Source organism: Pholis gunnellus (assembly GCF_910591455.1).
Source record: "Pholis gunnellus genome assembly, chromosome: 5".
Taxonomy (NCBI): Eukaryota; Metazoa; Chordata; class Actinopteri; order Perciformes; family Pholidae; genus Pholis; species Pholis gunnellus.
The window spans coordinates 18721766-18735414 of record NC_136531.1 but is presented as its reverse complement, the minus strand read 5'-3'; the positions used below and the strand labels follow the sequence as shown (position 1 = coordinate 18735414).

At 43.7% G+C, this 13649-nt stretch overlaps 1 protein-coding gene across 1 annotated transcript in view; it reads right to left on the bottom strand.

Annotated features, from left to right (window-relative positions):
- add3a (adducin 3 (gamma) a) overlaps nucleotides 1-6244 on the bottom strand; it is a 61331-nt gene extending 55087 nt beyond the window's left edge. Inside the window, exon 1 of the mRNA XM_079160179.1 lies at nucleotides 6165-6244. The gene's annotated coding sequence lies outside the window, so the exon portion shown is untranslated. The remainder of the gene's footprint in view (nucleotides 1-6164) is intronic.
- Between the last annotated feature and the right edge of the window lie 7405 nt (nucleotides 6245-13649).

The window sequence follows — 13649 nt, the reverse complement described above, 5'->3', positions numbered from 1 at the left end:
GCCATCTCCTCTAATCCAGTTTGTGTGATGCACGTATGAGACGAGAGCAAAGGGAAGTCTTACAAGATCAACAGGATTCACAGAGACAGAACGAAGGTAAAAGGTTAGAAGTGAAACATGGGAATGTTTCTTTTCTTTCCCTTTGGAGAGCACCTTGAATGATGGATGATTTGGATTTGATTCCCTCAAAGGTGACTCAACAATATATTCCTTTATTCTTTACCCCGGACAAGCTATGGGAGGGGGGGGGGGGGGGCTGTCCTTTGAAAATACCATGCCTACATAGTCTACAAGAGGGATTCTCACTTCTGAATGTGTGAAAGACGAAAGACAAAACAAGGAGAAACAATGAATATGTGTGTTTCCACTGTCAGCTGTAACGACCAAAATAAATATTCTGCTTACCCTCACCCATCACTGCCATTATAATCCAAATTTAAAAGTATTCAGGGTCATATTTCCTCCTTCCAAAACTGATCCATGTCGAGTCAGTGCATCCGAGGGAACAATAGCTGACAGTAAAAACACGTTTGCCTCGACCTGTTGTGTGGGGATATTAAACGATGACCACTTATTTAAGTTATGCATTTTAAATTTGACATTTTTGTGAATTCTTGAGCACATTTAGATGTAAAAATAACCATCTTTGTAACTTACATCAGATGGCGCTTTGAGGCCCACCATGATGAGTCTCATACAATGTCTCGACACCAAACGCGGCCAAAATGTTCCAGACGTATGTTCCAGACTTTAATTGTTAAAAAGGTTGTGACTGTAGTAAACACAATCTCTGCTTTAGTAACCAGGCTTGGTTTTAACGTCAAACCACAGCTGGTTCCAGCATTGAGATCTTCAGCCTCACTCTGATGCAATTCCCTTGATGGGAGGTGTGGGCAGTCCCTCCTCGCTCAGCCCCGCTCACATATCCACTTCTGGACGGGAGAAACCCCATCCCGACTTTGTAAATGACTTCCAGGTTTCGGTTAAGAAGGATGGAGGAAAGAAATGATGGTGAGAAAAAAAAGAAAGGAAGAGAAAGGGATTTTAGGGGAAATTGGGAGGTTGTGTGTTCAGCCTCCTCACCACCAGAGTCAGTACAGAAGAGCTTCCCGCTGACCGATGAAGTCATTGTTTTTTGGGACTTTAGAAAACAAGGTTCTGTATTGTTTTGCAGTGAATATCAGGGACGTCATATGTGTCCGTGCTGGTTGGTTGGTACGTTTCCTAGTCATTTAGAAAGTGACGAGGCCGGGATGAACAACGCAACATCCTCCACTAGGTATGAGCCATTCTTCCTTTGACAAGTCCTCAACCTGCCACACATCACATTTCACAGAGGCGCAAATCCAAATCTGGAGCAAACAGACAATTTACCAAAAAGTTGTGCCGTTTCAGAAATTACCACGCATTACGTTGCATTTGTTAGCAATCACAGTGGGAATCAATGGGGCATTAAACATTACAATAAAAAAAAAGCTGATGAAGTACATTTCAAAGAGCTTTTCTCCACTTACCACAGCTAACGAAAAAACCAGAATGGCTTCACTTGGATGCTGAGTGGTTTGTTACTCGGATAGCTTGCATCAACGTTACTAACCAACGCCAATGAAATGCTGACTTTAGTTTTATGCAAATAAAAAACCTGAAATTCCTCCAGCTGATCTGGTGCAAGACACATGATAGTCCCTGTGACTCAGCAACAGTCTGCTAGTAACACTGCCAAGACAGGGAGGGAAGCTGTCCTTGACAAAATGGAAACTGAGCAGAAACTGTACTCAGATGGAAACAACATGCGGATCTCTGCAGATAAAACTGCTCATCGGGCATCTCAGGTCAAAGTTCAAAGAGCAAATGAGTGGACTGTATTTGCAGATAGGAATAAATCAACGTGAATGACATGAACCCAAAAGGAACTGAAGCGTAATGGAAAGTAAAGGTTGGTCATAACTGCGGGGGAGAAATGTCCTGTTGCGTCGTGTCTCCGAGGCCTGAGTCATCTTGTGGTTTTGGTGAATTTTGCCCAACGTTTCATCTGGTGGAAACCTTTACTCATAGCATCTTGCAGCATTCAGTAAGTAATTGAATCTTGAGCTCGTCTTTACAGACAATATGACTTATTCTATTCACACTTAGTATGTATTAAAATGTTTACATTTGAAAGTTGATCGCGCACCTACAGTACGTCCAACGGGTGCATTTATATTCTCTCTTCTTCTAGAAATAACTGTGAGATCCAATTATAGTGACGAGTCCACAGAGTAGCATGGCAGCATGGCCTGCCACTCTGGTGAAGACAGGTTGAGCAAAGCTCTCCCATGAACTCTGACCTGACCAGAGCAGCCTATAAAAAGTGTTGGGAAAAGTTCAAAATATTATTGGTTTCAATGTATAAGCCTCAAAGCCTTGTGGTTTAATGAAGGCCAACTGGGGTCAGACGGGTCTAACAACTGCTGGGCAAAGAGAAGGGCAAGGCAGTGACAGACATTTCTATCGGCATGTAGCCCTTTAACTGATATTATCATCCAGAGGAACACAGCGAGTACACTATACACCGCCCTCTCAGACAGGAACATCAACTGCAGCAAGATCCTCAGTAAATCAAACAACCATTCAACCACAGAGCATCAATCCTCCTTTTATTGGAGCCGTTTTTTCCAAGAATCTGATTAAGTAACATGACAGTTGAACAGTCTGCGGGAGACGACAGCAGCAAGTCAATCAGCCTATGTCAACAAAACACTAGATATCATTTTAAGACTGAAGGAAATTGAGGATCAGCTGTCCGTGGGAGTATCAAACTTCAAAAGACCCCAGTGTTTACTGAATAAAATAACCGTAAATAAACTGTAAATGTCCATTTAGCATGACTGGTTTTCTTTGTGCACAGAAACGCGATCGTTGGGAGTTTGGACCTGTGCGTGTGAACCTTGCATTTAAGATTTAAAAAAATGCATGCAGTCCTTTGTCAAAGCTCGCATCTAAAGCCCCTCAGTGGGACCGAGCCCAAATACATTTGCTTTAACTTAGAGCTGGATTGCAGAGTTCAATCAAAACCAAATCACAATCATGAAAAAAGTCTTCATCAGCCAGAACCTGACGGCAACGACTGCTGCGCTCTGCGGGCCGACAGGTGACGCTCCACAGAGTTTATGTGCACTTTTATACAAACAATTAAGCACTAATTTAAGACGTACAGTTTTAGCACACACACAATGTCTCTCTCACACACACACACATAAATGTCTCTCACACACACACACACACACACACACACACACACACACACACACACACACACACACACACACACACACACACACACACACACACACACACACACTCTGTGGTTGGGGATGACGTTTTTGAAAGCTAAATCAAATGCAGCTGACTCGGACAGCTGGAACCCATGCTGTATGACATAATCGCAGGCAGGCTAGCAGGGCTATTTAACACACACACACACACACACACACACACACACACACACATACAGAGACACAAACACACTAAACCAGTGATTTACAATACATGTTAGAAAGAAGAGGAACACCCATTTCTTGGACGATAAGACACCCCCTTTCCTGTCTCTATGTAAAACACACTCACTCAAGCACGCACACACACTAACACACTAAAACACACACACACACACACACACACACACACACACACACACACACAAGGGTCTATCAACCCTGCTAAAGTGGAAACATAAGGAGAGGAACTGGAGAGGTGCTTGGGTCACGGAGGTTGATTGAGACACCGGGACAATACTTCACCTCCTCGGCCTCAGCGTGGGGGAAACGTGACCTCTTTTCGCTACTTTTTAAATGTATTCCAACTACATGTCCAAGGTAAAAGTACAATAACTCACATGGAACACTGAGGAAAATCTGTCTTAATGTTAACAGAAAGATATTGCATTAAAACCCTGACCCGAGAGCAGGCATGTGGTGTTGAGTTCAGATGAATGCACATTTGCCTGGGGAGAGGAAATCAAGGCCAGCAGGACTGCAAATCACTGAGCCTGAGGCAGCAATATCTTTCTTCAAGGGCTCCGGCACACAGAGTCCTTCCTGAAGCAATGAGAAAACCTCAGAGAACGGCCAAAAGATGAAGACCAAAGAAAGCCTGATGCAAAGGTCCTGTTTTATTGCTTCTCTGCAAAACAACTCCGGACAAATATTTGATCTGACGATTCAGGATTCGTCAGAGGACTGAGGCCATCGCCATGGCAGCGAGTGCCATGGAAGCAGGATGTGTATGCAGATTACAACTCTCCTCTACAGACACAGTCACATCTCAGAGCAGGATACACATCAGCTTGGTAAAATGGCTGCGAAGCAAGACTATTAGCGGATTGAACTGCACTTTGAACGGACCGTCCCAATTTTCTTTATCAAGTGTTTTGAGGCATTGTGAACATTATGAAAAGTGTGACTTTAATCTACTTTTCAGCAAAAACAACATCCAACATCCTCACACATTCAACCAAATTACACAATTAAAATGTAAGTTTGCTTTAGCATTCCTCTACCCCATCGTTATATTGTGTAATCAATAACGTTCTCAGAGAACCTCTATTTGAAAGTAATGTGCACCACGGTGAAGACAGAACAATAAAAGGACAAAATTGTGTGTGTGTGTGTGTGTGTGTGTGTGTGTGTGTCAGTGCCAGGAGGTCACTGCCTTCAGGAGGCAGCACCATGGACGCAGGCGTCAGCTTCACTGATGTGAATCCATCACACTTCATCACTGCAGCGCTGAGCAGACGAGCTTGACAGCAAGTCAGTATTATTTGCGAGCAGCTGGAAAATGATTTCAGCCGTGCTCGTCAGGAGGAGCGGTGAGATGACAGAAAGACGACATGAGCAAATATACACACGCTGGAGTGTTAATTTCACATGGACACGACACCCACATTTGTAGATTTGATTTTTGGTGCTGAAATTTTAACCCACCTCAAAAGCACTTCAGATCAGCCAATAGCAGAATTCGAATGCAATAGCCAGATTTCAACCAGTAGAGGGCAGACATCATGCATATTTATGACACAATATGTAGAATTAAAATACTTTTCAGAAATATGTTAAGATCTGGAGCTGAAAGCATCAACTATATACCCATAGACATTGGGTTTCAGCTGCAAAAAAAAGTGGTTTGGGGGATTAGTTACTCTAGAACAAGAAAACAAGTAGAAATGCTCCATAACCTCCATCATGCCAATCACCCCAAGCGATATGAAACTGAACAAAATGATGTTAGCAACACATTCAAGGCTGGTAAACACATAACAAAACGTGTAAAGAGCAACCAAACCACAAACATTCCCATCTTCCAGTCAGTTCTCAGACCATGAAAGGGGGCCTTTCATAGGAACACCCAGAAAACAACAGTCAGAAATAGAAGCAAGCAGCTCCAAACAGCTCCTTATCACTGCTCAGCCAATGGTAAATGGACACCTTTGAAAAGATGAGAACCGACAAAGCACTTGACTGTATCACTCCGCCTTTCCCTCTGGGGTTTAAAGAGCGGGATAGGAGTCACAAGACGAAACATGAGAAATAAGCAACTCTTAAAAGTTATAAAAAGTGGAGGACTATACGTAGAGGCAATAGCGCGTCTCTTATCAGTGGCCCAGATGCATAAAGCCCAGCCCCCTCTATAAACTACAAGCACATGAACCTAACCCCCCACCAGCAACCCACTAAGCATGCTGACACTTGAGAGGGCGGCACCTCTCTTCTGCACACAGAAAGCCATCTCGGGGCCATTCACAGCTCCCGGATCCATTCTTCTCCAAAGTGAAAGCAATCTGAATGGAGGGAAGAGGCCCTCTGCGATTTCATTTAGCATGAAGCAACCAAAGCAGAAAGTTTCCTACTCCCTTCTTAGAAGTTCTTCATGTCGCCTGAGCTCGTCATGCGTGGGACAGCGAGAAAAATACAACTCATGTATGAGTTTCACGTTTGTTTCCTCAGCAGTGTCGGCTCTGGGAAATGGTCACAAGTGCACAGCGGCAACAAGAGTAGACAGCAGTGAGACAGCAGCCCTTGATGGTGGAGAACACAGCATCCATTATATCAGTCACAGAAGACACACAGGCACACACACACACCATGCAACAATCGGCTAGCATTGTAAAGAAATTGCAAACTACAAACCTGCTGGAAAGCCAGTTAGAGTTATACTGCTGCCTCTGAAACCTTCCTCTTCAGTTGTGATCCACCTGCACTGCAGCGAGTCCTCTGCCTGCACTGCTCTCTCTCTCTCTATCTCCCTCCCTCCCTCTCTCTCTCTAACACGCCTCTCCCATTGTAGCTGCACGCAGTGTAAAACTGTTGCACCGGCTGCCCTCTTTCCTTCACGCTCCTCCTCCTACAATATCTCCCTTATCTGCTGCAGGAGCTGCAGATGACTAGCCGGCATGCATGAGGCGGGGGAGCTGTGAAATCAGTGGGAGATGGTGGTGGTGGAGGGGTAGAAGAGGGGAGAACGGGGGGGAGGGTCAAACCTGATTAAAATTCACACACAGACACACACACACACACACACACACAGGAGTGAGATGACAGGGTAATTTCCCCTTCAAAAGACATTCAGAAATAGAAACACTCATTTCTTTCATTCTTTTCTTCCTCCCATTCACCTTAACTTCCCTAAACCTTTTTTATCCGCCACCTCCTTTCTTTTGAGATCAGAACGGTTTTTTTCTTGGCGGGACAAAACGAAAAATGCCAAAGTTTCTTTCAGCAAGGTCTGACAGGAGAGCCTTCCCTTACTTTCCCTCTACTAAAAGAGTCCCTCCCTTTCCATTATTCCTCCATCCAACACTTCCCCTGATAGCAGCTTAACAACCTCCTCATGTGAGGAATCTCACCTCCGCACAAAAGAGTTTGGAGGAGAATTTGACCAAGAAACGAGGGAAGGGCTGGTATTTAGAATTAGGGGAATACGTATAAAACACAGTGACTATTCCTTTAAAGGAATAGTTTGACATTTTTTTAAAGATATGCATATTCACGTTTGATAGCACTTTAATGCCCCTATATGCTAACTATGAAGGGAGAGTCAGCAGGCGGTTTGCTGAGCTCAGCATAAAGAGGGAAACAGCTAGTTTGTAGTCAGGCACATAACACTCCATAATAGGGCTGTGCAATTCATCCCATTTCAATTTCAATTTTGAGTTCAAACAATTATAAAAACAACAATGTATGATGGCTGGCTGTTTCCCCCTCTTTCCAGAGCTTAAACTAAGCGAAGCTAAACTAACCGCCTGCTGGCTGTCCCTTCACATTCACCATAAAGGCATGAAAGGTCACTCTCGGCCAGACATTGAATACGAATATTTAACAACATGACTATCCCACTATTCCTTTAAAAGGAAAGCTCAGACACACATATGAATGTTAAAATGTTAAATACTGCTCGTTGGTAGACATTGTTGGGAGTATATTTCATACAATAGATGATCAGATTAAAGAGGACACAGATAATTAATATGTTTCAGTGTTGTCGGGTCAATTTGTTAACATGATAACAAAAAAAAGAGGGCAGATGAATGACATTAAATTAGCATGTGAAAGGCTCTCTCGCCGACTTCACACTGAGTAGGCTGTCCATGTCTTCATCTTCATGTCTTCCCTCCGTGTCCGCTCACAAGTCCTCTGCATTAAGCAGGTGTGCTCTCATACACATCAATTCATTAGTTGATTTTAAACAGATTTTGAGGAGATTGATATTGAGGAAAAATCATGTACCAAGAGATTTCTCATGAGGAATTTAAACGAGCATCGGCGGACATTTAACTTCCCTTATGTAAAGAAATGCTTGCTGTGTGTAACCTTTAGTCAGCCAGGGAAACGAACAAATCTCAAATTACTTTTTAATTGCCGTTTCCTCGAAAACGCTTCCATTTGGAGGGTAAAAGCGCAGCTTTATTGCTGACTAGCACAGAAACAAGGCAGACAATAATTATAAGAAGCAAAAATACATACATGGCAGAGGAAGTCAGTGAGCCAGCGGAGCCTAAATCAATTCACAATCAATCAATTAAGCTGAGAGAGGGGGATTATGGCGAGACACAAGCTACCGTATACCCAGCTGTCAATCTCTAAGTAGCAGGGATTCCCTGCCGACTCTGCTCGTCTGTGCGGCGAGTGTGGTTTTATGTTTGTGAAACTGCGTCCAGGACGGGAGGATCAATCCCTCGTCAGGGCTGAAAGCAGTGGATCTCCCACACTGGAAACTATTTAGTTGTGGTGTGTTCAAGCTGCTGCACTGGAAGAAACGGCATCCTCAGTGTCGTCGGGAATGACTTGTATCTGACGGCTAACGGCTCATGTTTGCAGAAATATCTAAAAACCTGCGTCGCCCCTGCGTTGTCCCACGACCTTCTAAGCCTTACACATTGATGGTAAGATGCTTCGTGGGAAAACACCTCACTCATGCATTTATTAAACAGGATATTAAACCACAAGAAGCAGCACCACATCCACTCTTGCGGTGTCCGTCCGGCTCTCTCAGACTGTGCATACCTGTCCCAGAATAAACCTCGCCCTCTGGCCTCCCCGCTGGATGCCTGGTCTAACATTAGCACATATTTGAGTGAAATGTGCATAAGCCCGGCAGTCTCCGTGGGGCAAAAAGGCATGCACGTCTAGATTATTTATGAGCGGGAATCGCTAGTTGTAACGTTCGACAATAACTTAAAAGAGAGGAAGGAGGACGATGGAGTGGAGCAGTGCACTTTGCAACAAATGTCAGAGGGCATACGCACGCTGAACGTTAATAAGCACTTATAGGGAGGTAATTGTACAGCTCAAGTAGAGCAGGGTGAGCTCTAAAGCCAGTGCAAAGTTGTAAATCTGTGCTGAGGTTGGTAATTCTATGTGCGTACATATGATCTGTGCACAGGATTGATAAATCATCAAATTCTTAAGTGCTTGTCCGTCAGTATCTTTTCATTATAACATTTCTCCACTCAGTGATGCAGACTCAACAACTGGACAGCGAAGTGTGCTCACATGTGTGCGTACGATCCTGCTGCTGCTTCTCGCCGACACAACATGCTGCTGAATGTCCACCATACATTGTTACAGTTCTTTCCACTGTTGCACGTGACCAATATGTAGCCTTTCCTAATCACAAACAACTAAAGAAAGTCGTACCCACAGAGCTGCAGCAACGACAAGAATAAAGCAATAATAGCTGTATTTTCATTTGTCAGAGTGTTTTCTTGGAGAGAACAAAATGTGCATAAAAATCAGATCAAGCGGCTAAAAACCACCCCCGCAAAAAAAAAAGTATTTATCTTCCCCCAGAATCTAACTCTGTGCACGCAGGGTGAACAAACCCTTTCTACTCCCGGCAAACACGAGGAGATTGCAAAGCAATGTAACTGTTGAGCTCTCGTCCCATGAGCAACCCAGAGGAAGTGCTGCGAGTCGCCTGCAGTAGACCATTGGCCAGCGATTGCAAATAAAGTACTGTGTGTGCATATCTGACTGCATGTTTGTACGTATGATTTATCCTTCAGGAGTATGAATCTAGGCGTTGACAAAATGTGACATTCAATAAATAAGTCATGGGTATATGTCATGCTTTATAATAACCAAACCTGACACAATGGCCCCCAAGCAGGCGTCTTTATTAATCATCTAGATGTATTTTTCCTTGTTTATTCACAGAATTCGGTCGACTCGAGTCCCGAGGCGAACTCCCATCGCAGTGTGGTGAGTGGAGACCCTTGCCCCATTTGCAATGGAGGTGGTGGGGGGGGGGGGGGGGGGGGGGGTTCTCTTTAATTGCCCGTGTTGACTGTAACACCATGCGACAGAGGTAAACATGGCGTTTCAGCTAATGAGTCCATGTCTGACTCAAGGTCAGGGAAGTTCTCATTATGGCCAAAAAAAAATAAAAATGCGCTCAGTGACGGGGACTTTAACCTCACCTTGTGATAGTTCGAGCATGTTGGCAACTCGTTTTCATAGCGATGCAGGCGTGTAGGCTAAAACTGACCTTAAATCAGTCCAATGTCTGTTGGTATTTTTCAAAAGAAAGAAATGCTGGAAGCGTCATAATAACGATGGCAGGTTGAGCAAAAGCATAAAAGTAATCCGTATACAACAGGCCGTAAAGATGGAGGGGGAGGGGTCTTGGTCTTGGCTGTGAGAGCTCCTCATGGACAGGAGGCCCGGGCTGTAAGTCTGCCTGACTCCAGTGGAGACAGCGAGGGGACGGACCCAGACAAACACAGCGCGCTGCCAAGCGTCGTTACTCACAACACCCGCTCGACTCCACGGCACATTTCCACTGCCTGTTGCCAGGTCCAGCAATCGTGATATTAGATTAAAAAAAAACAACCTCCTTTGTAAAATAAAACAAAAAACCTCCCCTACAGAGCAATTCAATTTTTTGGGGATGAGCTATTGGAAAGAAAAAGGGGTTTGTACTTTGGAGTGTTTTCATGCATTAGGACAGAATGACCGAAGATTGTAAATATGTTTGAATCATTGTGAATAAGTGATGTGTCATGGTGGCTGTCAGTACCCTTTAAATCGTGGGGTTCTTGAATGTGCAGCTAATAAAATGGTGTACTTTTTATGACAGCTTTAAAGACTAAAGGTAATGTATCCCTTCTGGACCTTCTAAGTGAAGTAAATAGTTTGTAGTGGTTGTTATAACAAGGAACAAGACGCGTCATCCTTCCAACTGTCTTTTAACAAAAAAAGACAACGACATTAATTGGGGAACGCAAGGCTCAAGACACAAAATCACAAACAAGTATTCTAGGTGGATTTTTCTATTGAGACTGACCTGAACACAGGTCATGTGAGCCTTCAGCCGCGGATTGCTGAGCTGTAACACTCTGCGTCTCCTCATCCTCCCTTTTCCCGCAAGTCCATGTTCTCCTCTAGTGTCATGACGAGGTTCTAATGAATCAGCCCATTGAGCCTTAACTGTGCGCAGGCTTTGACTCTGCCAAAGTGTGAGTGCGTGTGTGTGTGTGTGTGTGTGTGAAAAAGAGACAGTGTGTGTGTGTGTGTTGCGGTCCAACTTTCCCAGCCTCCCAGAACACAAAGCTGACGTTTGTGGCCCCTCGGCACTACAAAAGCCCCACAGGCCGCCAGAGCTGAAAGTGAATGGATGTACATGTATGTCTGTGTGCATAACAATGTCTACGTGCATGTCTTTTTTACAAGTGTGTGCATGCGTTTGTGTATGTGGTCAAGATGTGGCCACATACAACCTGTCTGTATTTTACAAGGATGCCCCTAATGATTACAAAACACACATCGTGTGGCCCAGAACCAGTCGAACACAAACTCAACCGCCCAACCGTTAGACAGACAGATATACGGCCGCTGCAACAACACCAGAACTCTTTCTTGGATCTTGACACAAACGGAGGCCAACAAACCATATCAAATATGGTTGTAAAACACAAACCAAACAGTACATAAGAAACAGATGCAAACACACAAACCAAACTCCTCCTCTGGCTGCTGTCAGGACTGATGAGTCACAGAGGAGACAGCTGTTATTTATCAGGAAAACACCCGTCCTGATTAAAAAACGGTTTGTCACTACAAAACCAGTATCAGCTCTCGGAAAGACCTCTTTAGATCAACATCAATGCACATGGTTACCACAAATCTGTGTGTTACTCCAGGCCTGCCAAGAGAAGAGCCGGTCGACGTGACGCCTTCCACATTCATCTCTGTCTCACCTCGCTGTCATCTTTCTTACAGTGACTGAACTGCACACACACAAAAGAATGAATTATATGGTTACACAGCTCATTTAAATGTGAATGCTTATGTGACAGCGCAATACATTTCCCACAATGGACGGGATTAACAAGAATTAACTTGTAATAAACTGAACCACTGTTATGCTGGAGGGCTGGGCTGAACATCATTACGCCATTCTCCATGTCAGATGTGCCCGGCCTTTCATGATTTACACACAGACTCTCCCTGAAAGTCCAAGAACTGCACGCTTTTCATTGCTTACGCCATCTATGAGGCCCGTCACTTTGGCTGGATAACTAGTCTTTTTATGTTTGTGTATCACAGCCTGTACACCCACCAACAGCCATCTCTGTGGCAAAAAACGAGGATAATTCAAAACATCCGTTGTCCTGAAAACTCCCAGTAGTCTCTAGACTGCAGCCAGCTTATCATGTGTGTTGACTAGTCTGACGGAGTAGGTGAGTGAGAGGCCCAGACATGTCTGACTCCAGATCTATTAGTGAGGGAGAGAAGATGAGACTGTATACGTACAGTATGTGTGCACAGATCCTCAGCTGCACTCATCGCTAAGGAGCAGAGCTCTGGGATGAGTCTCTCTTTAAATGCACCAGGAAGCGGCATTTTTGCACTTTTAGTTCACATTTAAAACCACACAAAAAGAAAAGATGAACAAGTACTAAATTACACTGCATAAAAAAAAATGAAACACAGATCCCAAATTCAGAAATGATGAAATAAGGTTTAATTAGGTATAAGGTGTGTTCAGGGTCTTCTCTGTCTTGAACTTAATGGGATTAAAACAAACTGGGCCATCAGTTTAGTCTGTGTGTATCCCTCCCCATGTTATGCTATATAGCATGCTCTCTGTATCAGCTTGTATTGGTTTTAAAATCATATAAGGCAAATATTACTGCCTTTATTTGGCCAGTTGTGGAATTTGTATTTCTTATTTCTTACTCGGTACGTTGCATAAAAGAGGTATATCTGAAAAACGTCACCTGATTTGCATTTAGTTAGACTTCAGTATCAAAAAAAAAAATCATCTTCACACAAACCACATTCATGCATTAAAATCCAGGTGATTTCAACTGGCAAAGGAATTTCTATCATCACTGATCCCTGATGGATTTATCAAACTAACTCTGTGTACGTGTGTTCACACGGGCAGTCATGTGGGCGGCCGGGCGTGTGAGGTTTGGACGGGCCGGGACACAAGAGCAGCTGTGAGGCCATCCAGATGACTGCTGGAGAGGAGACAGCAGGCAGTCAGCATCTCAGGTCACAGAGCTGATTAACTTCACCAGGGCTGCGGTCGAAAAATTCAAAAAATTCCCTCCTAACGTCTATTCTTGACCGCTTTTCCTTGACCTTGATGGAAAACGTCATGAGGTCAAGGAAAGATGTGAAGGAGAAGTCATGAGGAGTTAGGAAAAGATAACCGTGGTGTTTAGAGAGTTCAACTCCACTTTCACTAAACTACGTAATTATGACGTAGGTCTGCCATGGTGAAACTACAACGACAAAGGACTACACAAAGCTTAATCATGGCCCCATGAAATATATCATAATTCAGCATGCAGGCTATTTAAAATGCTGCTTTTGTGAAAGGCTGCTTCACTCGTAGTGTGTGAAGGAGAGAAACCGAAGGTCCTTCCTGCTGCTGTCACACTTAATCAACACTGCTTCCAGTAGAAACTGACAATTCACTCATGAAATATCAATGAAACTGTTTAATATCAATATTTCTGTTGTGCATTAATGTAGATTCAACGGTTCGGTTATATTTAGCTTTTTTACAGTTTAATAATCGAGCTTGTTTTTTTACTGATTGCTATATTAACTGTTCATTCTCTTTCGTATTCTTGCTTTTTTCTTTACTTATTTGTATATAAT